Source organism: Mustelus asterias, chromosome 16 (genome assembly GCF_964213995.1).
Source record: "Mustelus asterias chromosome 16, sMusAst1.hap1.1, whole genome shotgun sequence".
NCBI classification, from domain to species: Eukaryota; Metazoa; Chordata; class Chondrichthyes; order Carcharhiniformes; family Triakidae; genus Mustelus; species Mustelus asterias.
The window spans coordinates 98,609,733-98,628,471 of NC_135816.1; the positions used below are offsets into that span (position 1 = coordinate 98,609,733).

Sequence of the window (18,739 nt, forward strand, 5' to 3'; positions counted from 1 at the left end):
GCATTACTCTTCCTGTCATCATTTCATGTGGGCTCAAATGTGTGATTCTGTTTTCCTGACTCCTGTATTGCATTAGAGCCAATGGCAGAGCATCTATCCAGTTTTTCCCTGTTTCATTGCAAATTTTGCTTATTTTAGCCTTAAGGGTCCCGTTTGCTCTCTCCACCATTCCTTGGGATTGAGGGTGATATACGCATCCAAACTTCTGCTTTATTCGGAGTGCCGAGAGTGTCTCTCTCAGTGCCCTTCCTATAAAAGCAGATCCATTGTCTGAACTTAATTGCGTGGGTATGCCAAATCTTGGGATAATTTCTTTTGACAGGAAGTTAATCACCGTTCCAGATCCTTGATCTTTGGATGGCGTTGCTTCTATCCATCTGCTGAATCTATCAATAATCACTAGCATGTATCTTTTCCCTCTTACCACCTTTCCCATATCCACATAGTCCATGCATAGATGTTTAAATGGTCCTTCAGGAATGGGTATATGCCCTATTGGGGCAGTAATGCCCTTCCTGATGTTATTCTGAGCACACACCTCACACTGACTCAGTATGTAGTCAATCGAGTTTTGCAGGTATGGTGACCAGAATCCTTCCTTCTTGATCTTTCTAGCCACTTCTCCTCTTGCACAGTGGTCCACTCCATGCGCTTCGCTAATTAGTACGGTTAGTAATGATGTGGGTGCTATGACTAATCCCTCCCCATTTCTCCATATCCTGTCCTGTTGTCACTGTAGTGCTCCTCTACCTTTCCACATTGCCTTTTCAGCTACAGAGGTTTCCTCCTGTAACTGTGCTACATCTTCTAATGTAATATGAGGTTCGATATCCCCCGTACCTGGCCCTGGGTGCGGCCTTGCTATTTCTACTGGGGCTATCGTAGCCTCAATGCATCCTGACGCTTCTTTAGCTGCCTTGTCGGCTTTGGTGTTTCCCTGTGTGATGCTGTCTGCTCCCTTTTTATGCGCCTGACACTTAATTATGGCTAATTCCCTTGGACCCATCATGGCCCTTATTAAAGCCCTGATTTGACCTTCGTGTTGTATTGGTCCTCCTCCGCTTTTCATAAATCCCCTTTGCTTCCATATTGCCCCGAACAGATGGCAGACCCCGTGGGCATAGGCCGAATCAGTATAAATTTCCAATGCTTCCCCGTTTGCTAGCTCACATGGTCTGGTCAATGCTTTAAGTTCTGCCAGTTGGGCTGAACAGGGCTGTTCACATTTCTCTGCTTCTATGACTTCAAGTGTTTCCCCTTTCTGTTCAACTATGGCATAGCCTGCGTGGTTTCCTAAGTGATCCCTGTAACATGAGCCATCTACATACAGTATCCTTTTCCCTTCTGTCACTAGTCCCTCTGCTCTTAAATCTTTTCTCAGTTTCATAAATGTTTTTGCTTCTCTTAAGCATTCATGTTCTTCTCCTTCATGAGGTAATGGCATGTAATCAGCTGGATTTACTCTGTTGCACTTTATAATCGTGATATCTGGAAATGTGGTTAGCATTCGATAATGATGGATCCTAGCAGGTGTCAGCACAAATTTTCCTTGCTCAATCAATTCAGCGACCTAATGGTATACATGTATGTTTATCGGATATCCCATTGTGACCGTGGCTGCCTTTTCGTACGCCCACCAAGCTGCTGCCAGGCCTTGATAGCACGGAGGGTATCCCATTGCTACGTCGTCTAGCTTGGTACTGTAATATGCTACAGCCTGCCTTCGTCTACCCTTGCAATTTTCCTGCATTAACATTGCTGTAGCAAATCCAGCTTCTCTGTTACTCACAAATAAGTCAAAGGGTTTGTCATAGGTCGGTAAGGCCAATGCTGGTGCCTGTGCCATTTCTCTTTTCACATTTTCAAATGCGCCTGAAGCATCTTTATCCCATTTTAGTTTGGCTTTTAATTCGTCACACCCTGCCTCCTTCATTATCTTTCGTAGTGCCTGCGTTTTTTCGGCATAGCTTTCCACCCATTCTGAACTGAATCCTGTCATTCCCAAAAATGTCATCATTTGTCCCACCGTCTGTGGTTTCGGAACTTTTAGTACTGCTTCTATTTGCTGTGAAGCTATCTCCTTCTGTCCTGCTGATATTTCTCTTCCCAAGTATTCTACCTTTTTCTGGCACAGCTGCAGCTTTTTCCTGGAAACTTTATGGCCCCCTTCTGCTAGTCTTTCCAATAGTTTTAAACTATCCTTCCTGCACTGTTCTTGTGTTCCTGTGCATAATAATAAATCATCCACATATTGTATCAGTGTTCCTTCCAACTGTATTCCTTCTAAATCTGCTCTCAACACCTGATTGAATACATGTGGGGAATGTTTAAATCCTTGGGGCATCCTGTTGTATGTGTATTGTTTCCCCTCGTACGTAAATGCAAAGAGATACTGACTTTCTTGAGCTAGTGGCACACTAAAAAATGCCGAACATAGGTCTATTACAGTAAACCATCTACTTTCAGGTGGTATATTTGTCATCAAGGTATAAGGGTTTGGAACCTCTGCTGGCATATCTTCCACTACCTCATTAATTGCCCTTAGATCATGCACCAATCTCCATTTTTCTCCGTCCGCCTTTTTCACTGGTAGTAGCGGTGTATTACACCTGCTCCGGGTTTCTTTTAATACCCCTGCTTCTATCAATCCCTTAATTGTCCCTCTAATTCCTTCAATTGCTTCTGTCTTGATTGGGTATTGCGGCCTATACGGCCCCTGACGTCCTATCTTTAATCTGACTTCAACTGGATTAGCGTTTTTGACCCTCCCTACATCCGTGTCCTGTCTGGACCACAACTCCTGCGGGAGAGAGTTCAAATCCTGCTCTAACCTCTCTCTCCACTCCAGTTCCTGTTTCTCGATTTGCACTCCTATTGTTATCTGCTTCGGTTTCCCAAGCATTTTAACATCCAAAATTATTTTCGTCATTTGTCCATTGCTGGACGTCCAAATATCTACATTGTCTGTCTGGACAAATTCTAAATCTTGTGCTCTCAACACCATTGGTCCTAGGTCTTTTGATCTGTATCCCGGATTCACTTTCAATGTGACATGTGGCTCCGCCCCAGATACAGAGAACCATTTGTTAACCCATTCATTCCTAACAATTGTGAGGGCCACTCCCTCTAGTCCGATTAAAATACTTCCTGACTTTATTTCCTGTTCTCGTCCCGCCTCCCTTTCCCATTTCTCCTGTATCTCAGGTTCCTGTCCTTCATCAAATATCATTGTACTGTGTAATTCTGTTCTTGGCCATTTGGCTTGTGGAACCCAAGTGTTTATAAGCTTTCCCCAAACTTCCCATATCTGTTTTTTAACTTGTTCCTCTATATCTCCCAACCAATATACCTTAACCCCTTCCTTTCCTGGTATTTCAAGTAGATACATTCTCATCAAATCAATTCCTTGTTCAGTGCATTCTAATTTCAGTCCTAAACCTAGGATTGCATCCCTTCCCAATAGATTTAAAGGAGTTTTATCACATACTAAAATAGGTACATGGGTTGTCTTATTTCCAATGGTAACAGGCACCGGCGTCGTCATTCGAGCTAATGTTACTTTCCCCGAGAACCCCACAGTTTTTACAAACTGGTTTGACAATGGTAAGTGATCCGCATATTTCGTTTGCATGCACGTACATGTGGCGCCGGTGTCTATCATCATGGGGACCTCGATCCCTCCTACTCTAACGTTAACTATAGGTTCCTGCTCTGCAGTTTCTGTTATCTGTACGTGCTGTCCTACCATTTCGGGGTTCTCTGGGCCTCCCTATGGGGAATTCTGATGGTTTACCGGCCCTTGAAAAATCGGGATGCTGTTTGGCGATCCTTGGATCAGTTGTTGGCCTGTCTGCTGCTGGTTTTCTCCCTGTCTGGGGAAATTCCGCGGGCAATTCCTTTTTATGTGCCCTGCCTCCCCGCACCCCCAACACACACCTGAAGGGCCAGGCAGTGGTCCCTGTCTCGGAGTCTGATGATTAACCTGTCCCTGTCCTCTCTGATTCTGATAGGGTGGCCTACCACCTCCCTGTCCTTTCCCATTTCTATTCCAGTCAGTCTGACTTTGCAGGGCGTATGGGTTTTGATAATTTAGGCCATAGGCTCCTGGGTTCATGGACAGTGGGAAGGCAGAAATGTTATAGGTTATGACGGGCTGGCCTCCATCTCCGCTCCCCCCTTTGATTAGTGCAGGTATTTCCTCTGGCTTTTGCTCCACCATCATTGGTGCTATTTTTCTGGGTGCGAGATCCTCTTTTGCCTTCAGTTTATCCTTGCTTTTGATCTCCTCCAACTGTGCCTGAAGGAGTTTACGTTGTACCTCCTTCAGCTGTTTGTCTGCATTCTTTTCATCTTTGCGATGTCTCTCTACTGCATGGGCAACATAATCCACAAATTCTCGGTAAGTTTTTGAGTCCAAGCCCACCACTTCCTCCAGCCTTGTCTTAGCTGGGGCTGGCAAGCCCTCTAGGATTGCAGCCCGGAACATGGAGTTGGTCAGTGGGTCTATTAGAATGTCCCTCTCCGTGTCCCTTCTCCACCTTTTTAATTGATTCTCCACATACACCGCTGCATTCTCCTCCTCACCCAGTGGCTCTCCCTTTAGGGTTTTTACATCCATTCGATTGGGGTACATATCCCGCAGTGCCTGCCAGATGACTTGGCGGTACTGGTCCATTAGTGTCCCATCCACCGCTGGGTCATAAGCTGCGGTCGGGATGCCAGCACGTCTCATTACTTCCGCCATTTGGTCCATTCCTAGCACCTTTGTCAGGAGAGCTTTGATGTCGCCCAGTGCCATCCTTTTTACCACCATTCCTGCCTCCAACTGTCCAATCCACCTTCCAGCTCCATCCAAAATATTGGGTAATTCATTAATTAAATTAGGCAAATCCTGACCTGACCAAGGGATATACTGCGGTCTGCCACCCTTCAGAATCACCGGGAATACCCTTTTCCCTCTCCTATCCACATCTGGAAACTTTACAGGTGGGTGCCTTTCCCGCCTTGATTTTCTTTGCACCCCTAACATTGATTGGCTCTCTTCGTCTTCACTACTTTCTTCTGTTTCTCCTTCCTTCTCTCTCGCCATTCTACTTTCCTCTGGGTGCTTCCACCTCCATCCTTTCTCCCATTGTTGTCTGTCTGGCTTTCTGCACACTTCCCAGCGCATCCCCTCTCCGCTCCTTTCTCTTTCTTTTTCTTCTCTGCTCACTCCGACTCTCTTTCCTTCTATTTTTCCCTGTGATGTCTCACTTGCACACTCGCAAAAATCATTTACTGTTTTCCCCTCATATTCTTTTCTAACATTCTTTCCTCCCTCTTCTCGTTCTTTTTCCTCTTTCATTACCTTCTTTACCCATTCCAAAAGTTCTACCACCTTTACTTCGTCCTCCAACTCCTTTCTCCTTTGGTTCAGCCCATCCAAAACCTCTTCTGTTTTTCTAGCCGCTTCCTCTATACCTTGTCTCTTTTCTCCCTCCTTTTGTGCCCATTCCTCCTTCGTCATCTGTTTTATGTCATATTCTCCCTCAAAATTCATTGTGCCTGATATAACTGGGTACAGTCCCGTGGAGCTCTGTTTCTCTAAGTATGGGGGTGGGGCTACGTTTGGATCTTCCAATTTTGCTTTTTCCTCAAGTTGTACTGGCATCTGCATTCTACCTCCCCTCCACACCCCTCTTCTCTCTTTCCCTTCTTGTTGGAATAGGGCTAATATCTCTAACTCCTTTTCTCGCTTTTCCCCTCTTTTGCTCGATTTATCCTTAATCTTATAGTTCTTTATCATTCCCTTCTGGTCCTCACACCTCTCTATGGACCATGTGCCTTCCTCCGGCCACTGTGTATTGGTCTTATTTGTTCTTTTGGCCCATTTTTTAGAGACGTGTTCTATATCTCCCCTAAGGGCTGGGAACTTATCCCCTAATATCTCCACTGGTGCCTTAACTTGGTGCGCCATTACTCGTCTTTTTGGATCACTGTCGCAATTTTTGTCACTTAGTCTGTCAGAGTTAGGTATCACAGTGATTATTACTTGCTGTATTGTTTTTCCGTGCTCAGTCCCCTGTTTACCTTTCCTTTGGATTTCTTTTGCCAATATCTGTAATTCTAACCGGGGTCCCGATATCCACTTCCCCGTAGTCCCCTGTCCCGGCACTATCTTCCTCTCCCGGGCCAGAGGGTAGTAGGTTTTCACTTGCTCGTCTATGTGTATAAGAATCCTGTATCGGTCAGATCCCTTTATTAATTTCTCTAGGGTTTCCAATTTTATTTCGTCTATCCAATTCCTATCGACTACTCTTTCCCAATTTACATACGGCCACTCATTCTTTATCTCCTCTAAGTTAATTATGTGTGTAATCTTTTTCCAATCCAGTGTTGCTTCCGTTTTTGTTATTATTCAAAGATTAGTTATTTTCAATCTTGTCACCAGGCAGTTTTGTCAGGGTAATTTTTCAAGTTGTTAGTTATTACCCTACCTATATTCCGACTCTCTCTCTTATTTCTGTCCTTCACGCTGTTTTCTCAGACCAGTTTGTTCAAATTGGTCTTTTACTTCCTCTATTCTAGCTGCTACTCCCCTTTCCTGTGGTTAAAATCCACTCCTGTGCTTTTGGCTACTGTATTAGGTCCTGGAGCGATCTCTCACTGATCTCTCTCCCTCTCGGTTGACGTCCCTTACCCGAGGTCCTGGGTAGGTTTGGACTGGCAGATTTTCCCACACTTACTCTCTTCTGGGCAAGTCGTGACCTGAAAAACCCGCTCCAAACCGCTTGACTTAACCTAATTGCATTACTTTAGCGTTCGGCCTTTTTCCCGTCTCACTTTTTACCCATTCACAGACAATACAGTATTCGCAGCGCGCTTTTGCATGCAAAAATTCTGCTCTTCGGATCAGACTCAGTCTCTCAAAATTTTTACACAATTTGGTTTTACCTGTGCAGGATATCTTTTTGGGTTGGGGAGATCCAGGACCAGCAGAGAGCCGGGCGCACCGGGCCTCGAGAAAACCCCTTTCTGACAACAAGGATTTACATGCATGCAGGTCTGCTTACCTTGTTGACAGAAGGCCGACTGGGGATTTCTCGGTTCCGGTTGGACCACCGTCTCCGCCACTCCTTCCAGATGCTTTTCTGGGCGATCTCTCACCAACCCTGCTCGCAGCGCCAATTTTGTCGTGGTTCCCCAGGACGACAATTTATTCACATCAATTAAAACAGAGAGTCTGAGCAGCGATCTTCCAAGCAATAGACTTTATTTCTCAGCACAAGAGATAAAGTCGGGAACGTCCGGAACACTCCAAAGAGCCCTTGGGCTTACACTCTTTTATGTACATTTCAGCCTCCTATCTCAAGATCCTTATCTCCCTTTTACAGCCTGTCCTTGGTTGTAATCTTACCCTACAGCCCTATCTTTCTTTGGCCACCATTAATTTTAGTTGACCCTTTATCTGTTTTCTTTGCATTTGGTCGTTCCCTGTTATATCTCTTCGTTTCTTAAACCATGGTGGTTATAACTCTTGCTCTTATCTGAACTTTTCTGTTTGTACAATAATCGTGGTTTTGTAAGCTAAGGCGAATGTGTTTAGAAGAAAAGACATCCCCCTGCTGATTTATGGTCCACTAATGTGTTTAGCAGAAAAGACATTCTCTCTGCTGGTTTATGGTCCACTATTAAGTTGAACCACCGAGCAGTCTTCCTTGTTTTCTTAAGTGGCTATTGTTTGCTTTCCTTAATTAGTGATTGCTATATTACTTCTCTAGTTCCTCTAGTTCCTCCACTTTGATCATATCGACTACACTTGATTATATTAGGTCGGGTCACACGAGGTTACTTTAGGTTATATACCCATCTCACTACTCACCTAAATCTGCTATATCATTTTACTAAAACCTGTGAATCTGAATTTCATACCTAGCTCATACAATATCTAAAACAATTTCCCTTACACAGGGTGCTGAATGAGTTGAATTCACTACCACACAATTTAATTGAAGTCAAACTTTGTTTGATTTCAAGAAGAAATTACTTTTTGCTCTTGGGGCTAAAGGGATCCAGGGGTATGGGAGGAAGGGGAATCACGATATGATGATCAGCCATGATCAAAATGAATGGCGGAACAGTCTCGGAGGGCCGGACGACCCTTCTAGCTTCTATATTTCCCTGCCGAGATGGTGCTTCCTGACGGAATGCCACCCTGACTCGAAGCGATGTATTTGTTCTCACTCGGCAAATGCTGAGATTTTCAAGACATTTTCCATTTTACTTTTATGTCTTTACTAAAGCTAATGGATGCTACTCATGCCCCTATTTCTCATGCACTGACAGACATCAACAAACACGATTATCGTTGCTTGGGAGTACATGGAGGCCAGATTCGCCAGCAACTTTCTTCTTTTAACTGGCTACTGAGGTGACTGATCTGCAGTGTTAAAACTGTTAAATCTGCGAAACCATTTCAGCCTATTCCTGGGCAATGGGAACATGCTGCCGAATGAAGTGTTACTTGACAATCCAATTTCCTTTTCACGGATGGCTTGCTGGAAATAGAGAACACAGTTTTGGAAATCAATTTGATTAAAGCTGCGGCAAATCATTTGTCAACGATGTACATATGAACAAAAGTCGTCGTTAATAGTTTGAAGATCTGTGCAGAGAGAACAAGAGTCAATGTTTAGATAGAACCGACACGTGCTTGATGGTCCGAACAGACTCGATGTGCCAAATGGACACTTTATCCTGCAGAATGCAGGACACTGAAATTGGTGGTCGTCAGAGAGATGGTGATTTACTTCAAACTGTACAACGTGAAATGCAGAAACAAGTACCACGGAGAATTGAACTCAGGAATATCAGCCGACGAGACAAGTGCATGAACGACCAGGACCACCGTTGACTTACTTTTGGACGCAATATAGGAACGAGAGAGGAAGCACGTAAAGTGGGGATGATTTGATAAGGACGTTGTGGTGCCAAATCGATGAAATTCTAAGCACGACTTGAATTTTGGACATTGAGAAAGTGAGGCGAAATAGTCATCTTGAATTTAACGTGGATAATTGGCTTCCCAAGCCAATTGAAAAAATGAGCTCTCTTCCAAGCTTCTCTCCTCGAGAGCGCGGCCAGTTGAACGGAGGGAAACGAGTAGTAGTCAGGAGCCCGGATAGCTCAGTCGGTAGAGCATCAGACTTTTAATCTGAGGGTCCAGGGTTCAAGTCCCTGTTCGGGCGTAGCTTATTTTCAAACCTGAACGCAACTGTTTGAGATGTGGTTCAATTTCGCTTCACTTGAACCAATTCCTCACACGCGATTGACAATTGCAGAAGTCGCCACGAGCAAAATTCTCCTATTTTCATCGGCGCTTCATGGCCGGCACAGCCAAAATGCGTCTCTGGTCTTCTTTTCCTGCTGTCGAACTGGATGACTGTCAAGTTGCGGCGTCTCACAGCAAGAGTGAGTTTGTTGCAAAACGGCGAAACGACACGTACACGAAGGTGCCGCGGAGATTCGAACTCAAGACCTCCTGTTTACTAGACAGGCGCTTTAACCAACTAAGCCACGGCGCCAATGGAACGCTGCAAGCAGCATTACAATTTGTAGATGAAAAACAATGCAACCGACCGTGGCCCCTGCAATCTGAAACAAAAGCAGAAACGCTGGAAAATCACAGCAGGTCTGACAGCATCTGGGCACAGAGAACAGAAGCAACGTTTCCGGACATTTCTTCAACCACAGGGTGCTGAATGAGTTGAATTCACTACCACACAATTTAATTGAAGTCAAACTTTGTTTGATTTCAAGAAGAAATTACTTTTTGCTCTTGGGGCTAAAGGGATCCAGGGGTATGGGAGGAAGGGGGATCACGATTTGATGATCAGCCATGATCAAAATGAATGGCGGAACAGTCTCGGAGTGCCGGACGACCCTTCTAGCTTCTATATTTCCATGTCGAGATGGTGCTTCCTGACGGAATGCCACCCTGACTCGAAGGGATGTCTTTGTTCTCACTCGGCAAATGCTGAGATTTTCAAGACATTTTCTATTTTACTTTTATGTCTTTACTAAAGCTAAGTGGATGCGACTCATGCCCCTATTTCTCATGCACTGACAGACATCAACAAACACGATTATCGTTGCTTTGGAGTACATGGAGGCCAGATTCGCCAGCAACTTTCTTCTTTTTACTGGGTACTTAGGAGACTGATCTGCAGTGTTAAAACTGTTAAATCTGCGAAACCATTTCAGCCTATTCCTGGGCAATGGGAACATGCTGCCGAATGAAGTGTTACTTGACAATCCAATTTCTTGTTCACGGATGACTTGCTGGAAACAGAGACCACAGTTTTGGGAATCAAATGGATTAAAGCTACGGCAAATCATTTGTCAACGATGTACATATGAACAAAAGTCGTCGTTCATAGTTTGAAGATCTGTGCAGAGAGAACAAGAGTCAATGTTTAGATAGAACCGACACGTGCTTGATGGTCCGAACAGACTCGATGTGCCAAATGGACACTTTATCGTGCAGAATGCAGGACACTGAAATTGGTGGTCCTCAGAGAGATGGTGATTTACTTCAAACTGTACAACGTGAAATGCAGAAACAAGTACCACGGAGAATTGAACTCAGGAATATCAGCCGACTAGACAAGTGCATGAACGACCAGGACCACCGTTGACTTACTTTTGGACGCAAGAGAGGAACGAGAGAGGAAGCACGTAAAGTGGGGATGATTTGATAAGGACGTTGTGGTGCCAAATCGATGAAATTCTAAGCACGACTTGAATTTTGGACATTGAGAAAGTGAGGCGAAATAGTCATCTTGAATTTAACGTGGATAACATGACACTTCCCAAGCCAATTGAAAAAATGAACTCTCTTCCAAGCTTCTCTCCTCGAGAGCGCGGCCAGTTGAACGGAGGGAAACGAGTAGGAGTCAGGAGCCCGGATAGCTCAGTCGGTAGAGCATCAGGCTTTTAATCTGAGGGTCCAGGGTTCAAGTCCCTGTTCGGGCGTAGCTTATCTTCAAACCTGAACGCAACTGTTTGAGATGTGGTTCAATTTCGCTTCACTTCAACCAATTCCTCACACGCGATTGACAATGGGAGAAGTCGCCACAAGCAAAGTTCTCCTATTTTCATCGGTGCTTCATGGCCGGCACAGCCAAAATGCGTCTCTGGTCTTCTTTTCCTGCTGTCGAACTGTGTGACTGTCAAGCTGCGGCGTCTCACAGCAAGAGTGAGTTTGTTGCAAAACGGCAAAACGACACGCAGGTGCCGCTGAGATTCGAACTCAGGATCGCCTGTTTACTAGACAGGCGCTTTAACCAACTAAGCCACGGCGCCAATGAAACGCTGCAAGCAGCATTACAATTTGTAGATGAAAAACAATGCAACCGACCGTGGCCCCTGCAATCTGAAACAAAAGCAGAAACGCTGGAAAATCACAGCAGGTCTGACAGCATCTGGGCCCAGAGAACAGAAGCAACGTTTCCGGACATTTCTTCAACCACAGGGTGCTGAATGAGTTGAATTCACTACCACACAATTTAATTGAAGTCAAACTTTGTTTGATTTCAAGAAGAAATTCCTTTTTGCTCTTGGGGCTAAAGGGATCCAGGGGTATGGGAGGAAGGGGGATCACGATTTGATGATCAGCCATGATCAAAATGAATGGCGGAACAGTCTCGGAGGGCCGGACGACCCTTCTAGCTTCTATATTTCCATGTCGAGATGGTGCTTCCTGACGGAATGCCACCCTGACTCGAAGCGATGTCTTTGTTCTCACTCGGCAAATGCTGAGATTTTCAAGACATTTTCTATTTTACTTTTATGTCTTTACTAAAGCTAAGTGGATGCGACTCATGCCCCTATTTCTCATGCACTGACAGACATCAACAAACACGATTATCGTTGCTTTGGAGTACATGGAGGCCAGATTCGCCAGCAACTTTCTTCTTTTTACTGGGGACTTAGGAGACTGATCTGCAGTGTTAAAACTGTTAAATCTGCGAAACCATTTCAGCCTATTCCTGGGCAATGGGAACATGCTGCCGAATGAAGTGTTCATTGACAATCCAATTTCTTGTTCACGGATGACTTGCTGGAAACAGAGACCACAGTTTTGGGACTCAAATGGATTAAAGCTACGGCAAATCATTTGTCAACGATGTACATATGAACAAAAGTCGTCGTGAATAGTTTGAAGATCAGTGCAGAGAGAACAAGAGTCAATGTTAAGATAGAACCGCCACGTGCTTGATGGCCCGAACAGACTCGATGTGCCAAAGGGACACTTTCTGCTGCAGAATGCAGGACACTGAAACTGGTGGTCCTCAGAGAGATGGTGATGTACTTCAAATTGTACAACGTGAAATGCAGAAACAAGTACCACGGAGAATTGAACTCAGGAATATCAGCCTACTGGACAAGTGCATGAACGACCTGGACCACCGTTGACTTACTTTTGGACGCAATATAGGAACGAGAGAGGCAGCACGTAAAGTGGGGATGATTTGATAAGGACGTTGTGATGCCTATTCGATGAAATTCTCAGCACGACTTGAATTTTGGACATTGAGAAAGTGAGGCGAAATACTCATCTTGAATTTAACGTGGATAACATGACTCTTCCCAAGCCACTTGAAAAAATGAACTCTCTTCCAAGCTTCTCTCCTCTCGAGCGCGGACAGTTGAACGGAGGGAAACGATTGGCAGCCAGGATCCCGGATAGCTCAGTCGGTCGAGCATCAGACTTTTAATCTGAGGGTCCAGGGTTCAAGTCCCTATTCGGGCGTAGCTGATCTTCAAACCTGAACGCAACTGTTTGAGATGTTGTTCAATTTCGCTTCACTTTAACCAATTCCTCACACGCGATTGACAATTGCAGAAGTCGCCACTAGCAAAATTCTCCTATTTTCATCGGTGCTTCATGGCCGGCACAGCCAAAATGCGTCTCTGGTCTTCTTTTCCTGCTGTCGAACTGTATGACTGTCAAGTTGCGGCGTCTCACAGCAAGAGTGAGTTTGTTGCAAAACGGCGAAACGACACGCACACGAAGGTGCCGCTGAGATTCGAATTCAGGATCTCCTGTTTACTAGACAGGCGCTTTAACCAACTAAGCCACGGCGCCAATGAAACGCTGTCAGCAGCATTACAATTTGTAGATGAAAAACAATGCAACCGACCGTGGCCCCTGCAATCTGAAACAAAAGCAGAAACGCTGGAAAATCACAGCAGGTCTGACAGCATCTGGGCACAGAGAACAGAAGCAACGTTTCCGGACATTTCTTCAACCACAGGGTGCTGAATGAGTTGAATTCACTACCACACAATTTAATTGAAGTCAAACTTTGTTTGATTTCAAGAAGAAATTACTTTTTGCTCTTGGGGCTAAAGGGATCCAGGGGTATGGGAGGAAGGGGAATCACGATTTGATGATCAGCCATGATCAAAATGAATGGCGGAACAGTCTCGGAGGGCCGGACGACCCTTCTAGCTTCTATATTTCCATGTCGAGATGGTGCTTCCTGACGGAATGCCACCCTGACTCGAAGCGATGTCTTTGTTCTCACTCGGCAAATGCTGAGATTTTCAAGACATTTTCCATTTTACTTTTATGTCTTTACTAAAGCTAAGTGGATGCTACTCATGCCCCTATTTCTCATGCACTGACAGACATCAACAAACACGATTATCGTTGCTTTGGAGTACATGGAGGCCAGATTCGCCAGCAACTTTCTTCTTTTAACTGGCTACTTAGGTGACTGATCTGCAGTGTTAAAACTGTTAAATCTGCGAAACCATTTCAGCCTATTCCTGGGCAATGGGAACATGCTGCCGAATGAAGTGTTACTTGACAATCCAATTTCCTTTTCACGGATGGCTTGCTGGAAATAGAGAACACAGTTTTGGAAATCAATTTGATTAAAGCTGCGGCAAATCATTTGTCAACGATGTACATATGAACAAAAGTCGTCGTTAATAGTTTGAAGATCTGTGCAGAGAGAACAAGAGTCAATGTTTAGATAGAACCGACACGTGCTTGATGGTCCGAACAGACTCGATGTGCCAAATGGACACTTTATCCTGCAGAATGCAGGACACTGAAATTGGTGGTCCTCAGAGAGATGGTGATTTACTTCAAACTGTACAACGTGAAATGCAGAAACAAGTACCACGGAGAATTGAACTCAGGAATATCAGCCGACTAGACAAGTGCATGAACGACCAGGACCACCGTTGACTTACTTTTGGACGCAAGAGAGGAACGAGAGAGGAAGCACGTAAAGTGGGGATGATTTGATAAGGACGTTGTGGTGCCAAATCGATGAAATTCTAAGCACGACTTGAATTTTGGACATTGAGAAAGTGAGGCGAAATAGTCATCTTGAATTAAACGTGGATAACATGACACTTCCCAAGCCAATTGAAAAAATGAACTCTCTTCCAAGCTTCTCTCCTCGAGAGCGCGGCCAGTTGAACGGAGGGAAACGAGTAGCAGTCAGGAGCCCGGATAGCTCAGTCGGTAGAGCATCAGACTTTTAATCTGAGGGTCCAGGGTTCAAGTCCCTGTTCGGGCGTAGCTTATCTTCAAACCTGAACGCAACTGTTTGAGATGTGGTTCAATTTCGCTTCACTTGAACCAATTCCTCACACGCGATTGACAATGGGAGAAGTCGCCACAAGCAAAATTCTCCTACTTTCATCGGTGCTTCATGGCCGGCACAGCCAAAATGCGTCTCTGGTCTTCTTTTCCTGCTGTCGAACTGTATGGCTGTCGAACTGTATGACTGTCAAGTTGCGGCGTCTCACAGCAAGAGTGAGTTTGTTGCAAAACGGCGAAACGACACGCAGGTGCCGCTGAGATTCGAACTCAGGATCTCCTGTTTACTAGACAGGCGCTTTAACCAACTAAGCCACGGCGCCAATGAAACGCTGTCAGCAGCATTACAATTTGTAGATGAAAAACAATGCAACCGACCGTGGCCCCTGCAATCTGAAACAAAAGCAGAAACGCTGGAAAATCACAGCAGGTCTGACAGCATCTGGGCACAGAGAACAGAAGCAACGTTTCCGGACATTTCTTCAACCACAGGGTGCTGAATGAGTTGAATTCACTACCACACAATTTAATTGAAGTCAAACTTTGTTTGATTTCAAGAAGAAATTACTTTTTGCTCTTGGGGCTAAAGGGATCCAGGGGTATGGGAGGAAGGGGAATCACGATTTGATGATCAGCCATGATCAAAACGAATGGCGGAACAGTCTCGGAGGGCCGGACGACCCTTCTAGCTTCTATATTTCCATGTCGAGATGGTGCTTCCTGACGGAATGCCACCCTGACTCGAAGCGATGTCTTTGTTCTCACTCGGCAAATGCTGAGATTTTCAAGACATTTTCCATTTTACTTTTATGTCTTTACTAAAGCTAAGTGGATGCTACTCATGCCCCTATTTCTCATGCACTGACAGACATCAACAAACACGATTATCGTTGCTTTGGAGTACATGGAGGCCAGATTCGCCAGCAACTTTCTTCTTTTAACTGGCTACTTAGGTGACTGATCTGCAGTGTTAAAACTGTTAAATCTGCGAAACCATTTCAGCCTATTCCTGGGCAATGGGAACATGCTGCCGAATGAAGTTTTACTTGACAATACAATTTCCTTTTCACGGATGGCTTGCTGGAAATAGAGAACACAGTTTTGGAAATCAATTTGATTAAAGCTGCGGCAAATCATTTGTCAACGATGTACATATGAACAAAAGTCGTCGTTAATAGTTTGAAGATCTGTGCAGAGAGAACAAGAGTCAATGTTTAGATAGAACCGACACGTGCTTGATGGTCCGAACAGACTCGATGTGCCAAATGGACACTTTATCCTGCAGAATGCAGGACACTGAAATTGGTGGTCCTCAGAGAGATGGTGATTTACTTCAAACTGTACAACGTGAAATGCAGAAACAAGTACCACGGAGAATTGAACTCAGGAATATCAGCCGACTAGACAAGTGCATGAACGACCAGGACCACCGTTGACTTACTTTTGGACGCAATATAGGAACGAGAGAGGAAGCACGTAAAGTGGGGATGATTTGATAAGGACGTTGTGGTGCCAAATCGATGAAATTCTAAGCACGACTTGAATTTTGGACATTGAGAAAGTGAGGCGAAATAGTCATCTTGAATTTAACGTGGATAACATGACACTTCCCAAGCCAATTCAAAAAATGAACTCTCTTCCAAGCTTCTCTCCTCGAGAGCGCGGCCAGTTGAACGGAGGGAAACGAGTAGCAGTCAGGAGCCCGGATAGCTCAGTCGGTAGAGCATCAGACTTTTAATCTGAGGGTCCAGGGTTCCAGTCCCTGTTCGGGCGTAGCTTATCTTCAAACCTGAACGCAACTGTTTGAGATGTGGTTCAATTTCGCTTCACTTTAACCAATTCCTCACACGCGATTGACAATGGGAGAAGTCGCCACTCGCAAAATTCTCCTATTTTCATCGGTGCTTCATGGCCGGCACAGCCAAAATGCGTCTCTGGTCTTCTTTTCCTGCTGTCGAACTGTGTGACTGTCAAGTTGCGGCGTCTCACAGCAAGAGTGAGTTTGTTGCAAAACGGCGAAACGCCACGCAGGTGCCGCTGAGATTCGAACTCAGGATCTCCTGTTTACTAGACAGGCGCTTTAACCAACTAAGCCACGGCGCCAATGGAACGCTGCAACCAGCATTACAATTTGTAGATGAAAAACAACGCAACCGACCGTGGCCCCTGCAATCTGAAACAAAAGCAGAAACGCTGGAAAATCACAGCAGGTCTGACAGCATCTGGGCACAGAGAACAGAAGCAACGTTTCCGGACATTTCTTCAACCACAGGGTGCTGAATAAGTTGAATTCACTACCACACAATTTAATTGAAGTCAAACTTTGTTTGATTTCAAGAAGAAATTACTTTTTGCTCTTGGGGCTAAAGGGATCCAGGGGTATGGGAGGAAGGGGAATCACGATTTGATGATCAGCCATGATCAAAATGAATGGCGGAACAGTCTCGGAGGGCCGGACGACCCTTCTAGCTTCTATATTTCCATGTCGAGATGGTGCTTCCTGACGGAATGCCACCCTGACTCGAAGCGATGTCTTTGTTCTCACTCGGCAAATGCTGAGATTTTCAAGACATTTTCCATTTTACTTTTATGTCTTTACTAAAGCTAAGTGGATGCTACTCATGCCCCTATTTCTCATGCACTGACAGACATCAACAAACACGATTATCGTTGCTTTGGAGTACATGGAGGCCAGATTCGCCAGCAACTTTCTTCTTTTAACTGGCTACTTAGGTGACTGATCTGCAGTGTTAAAACTGTTAAATCTGCGAAACCATTTCAGCCTATTCCTGGGCAATGGGAACATGCTGCCGAATGAAGTGTTACTTGACAATCCAATTTCCTTTTCACGGATGGCTTGCTGGAAATGGAGAACACAGTTTTGGAAATCAATTTGATTAAAGCTGCGGCAAATCATTTGTCAACGATGTACATATGAACAAAAGTCGTCGTTAATAGTTTGAAGATCTGTGCAGAGAGAACAAGAGTCAATGTTTAGATAGAACCGACACGTGCTTGATGGTCCGAACAGACTCGATGTGCCAAATGGACACTTTATCCTGCAGAATGCAGAACACTGAAATTGGTGGTCCTCAGAGAGATGGTGATTTACTTCAAAATGTACAACGTGAAATGCAGAAACAAGTACCACGGAGAATTGAACTCAGGAATATCAGCCGACTAGACAAGTGCATGAACGACCAGGACCACCGTTGACTTACTTTTGGACGCAAGAGAGGAACGAGAGAGGAAGCACGGAAAGTGGGGATGATTTGATAAGGACGTTGTGGTGCCAAATCGATGAAATTCTAAGCACGACTTGAATTTTAGACATTGAGAAAGTGAGGCGAAATAGTCATCTTGAATTTAACGTAGATAACATGACACTTCCCAAGCCAATTGAAAAAATGAACTCTCTTCCAAGCTTCTCTCCTCGAGAGCGCGGCCAGTTGAACGGAGGGAAACGAGCAGTAGTCAGGAGCCCGGATAGCTCAGTCGCTAGAGCATCAGACTTTTAATCTGAGGGTGCAGGGTTCAAGTCCCTGTTCGGGCGTCGCTTATCTTCAAACCTGAACGCAACTGTTTGAGATGTGGTTCAATTTCGCTTCACTTTAACCAATTCCTCACACGCGATTGACAATGGCAGAAGTCGCCACGAGCAAAATTCTCCTGTTTTCATCGGTGCTTCATGGCCGGCACAGCCAAAATGCGTCTCTGGTCTTCTTTTCCTGCTGTCGAACTGTCTGACTGTCTGACTGTCAAGTTGCGGCGTCTCACAGCAAGAGTGAGTTTGTTGCAAAACTGCGAAACGACACGTACGCGAAGGTGCCGCGGAGATTCGAACTCAGGATCTCCTGTTTACTAGACAGGCGCTTTAACCAACTAAGCCACGGCGCCAATGAAACGCTGCAACCAGCATTACAATTTGTAGATGAAAAACAATGCAATCGACCGTGGCCCCTGCAATCTGAAACAAAAGTAGAAACGCTGGAAAATCACAGCAGGTCTGACAGCATCTGGGCACAGAGAACAGAAGCAACGTTTCGGGACATTTCTTCAACCACAGGGTGCTGAATGAGTTGAATTCACTACCACACAATTTAATTGAAGTCAAACTTTGTTTGATTTCAAGAAGAA

The 18,739-nt window shown here is 44.9% G+C and overlaps 12 non-coding genes across 12 annotated transcripts; 6 read left to right on the forward strand and 6 right to left on the reverse strand.

The window, feature by feature from the left end:
* The first annotated feature begins 9,154 nt into the window (after positions 1-9,154).
* Positions 9,155-9,227, forward strand: trnak-uuu (transfer RNA lysine (anticodon UUU)). The gene has a single exon. It is a non-coding gene; the product is annotated as a tRNA-Lys (tRNA).
* A 262-nt stretch (positions 9,228-9,489) lies between these two features.
* trnat-agu (transfer RNA threonine (anticodon AGU)) lies at positions 9,490-9,563 on the reverse strand. The gene has a single exon. It is a non-coding gene; the product is annotated as a tRNA-Thr (tRNA).
* Positions 9,564-10,940: 1,377 nt separating this feature from the next.
* On the forward strand, positions 10,941-11,013 carry trnak-uuu (transfer RNA lysine (anticodon UUU)). The gene has a single exon. It is a non-coding gene; the product is annotated as a tRNA-Lys (tRNA).
* Positions 11,014-11,269: 256 nt separating this feature from the next.
* Positions 11,270-11,343, reverse strand: trnat-agu (transfer RNA threonine (anticodon AGU)). Its single transcript has one exon. It is a non-coding gene; the product is annotated as a tRNA-Thr (tRNA).
* A 1,377-nt stretch (positions 11,344-12,720) lies between these two features.
* On the forward strand, positions 12,721-12,793 carry trnak-uuu (transfer RNA lysine (anticodon UUU)). Its single transcript has one exon. It is a non-coding gene; the product is annotated as a tRNA-Lys (tRNA).
* A 262-nt stretch (positions 12,794-13,055) lies between these two features.
* Positions 13,056-13,129, reverse strand: trnat-agu (transfer RNA threonine (anticodon AGU)). The gene has a single exon. It is a non-coding gene; the product is annotated as a tRNA-Thr (tRNA).
* Positions 13,130-14,506: 1,377 nt separating this feature from the next.
* trnak-uuu (transfer RNA lysine (anticodon UUU)) lies at positions 14,507-14,579 on the forward strand. Its single transcript has one exon. It is a non-coding gene; the product is annotated as a tRNA-Lys (tRNA).
* A 272-nt stretch (positions 14,580-14,851) lies between these two features.
* On the reverse strand, positions 14,852-14,925 carry trnat-agu (transfer RNA threonine (anticodon AGU)). The gene has a single exon. It is a non-coding gene; the product is annotated as a tRNA-Thr (tRNA).
* A 1,377-nt stretch (positions 14,926-16,302) lies between these two features.
* Positions 16,303-16,375, forward strand: trnak-uuu (transfer RNA lysine (anticodon UUU)). Its single transcript has one exon. It is a non-coding gene; the product is annotated as a tRNA-Lys (tRNA).
* A 256-nt stretch (positions 16,376-16,631) lies between these two features.
* Positions 16,632-16,705, reverse strand: trnat-agu (transfer RNA threonine (anticodon AGU)). The gene has a single exon. It is a non-coding gene; the product is annotated as a tRNA-Thr (tRNA).
* Positions 16,706-18,082: 1,377 nt separating this feature from the next.
* trnak-uuu (transfer RNA lysine (anticodon UUU)) lies at positions 18,083-18,155 on the forward strand. The gene has a single exon. It is a non-coding gene; the product is annotated as a tRNA-Lys (tRNA).
* Positions 18,156-18,425: 270 nt separating this feature from the next.
* Positions 18,426-18,499, reverse strand: trnat-agu (transfer RNA threonine (anticodon AGU)). The gene has a single exon. It is a non-coding gene; the product is annotated as a tRNA-Thr (tRNA).
* Positions 18,500-18,739: the final 240 nt, after the last annotated feature.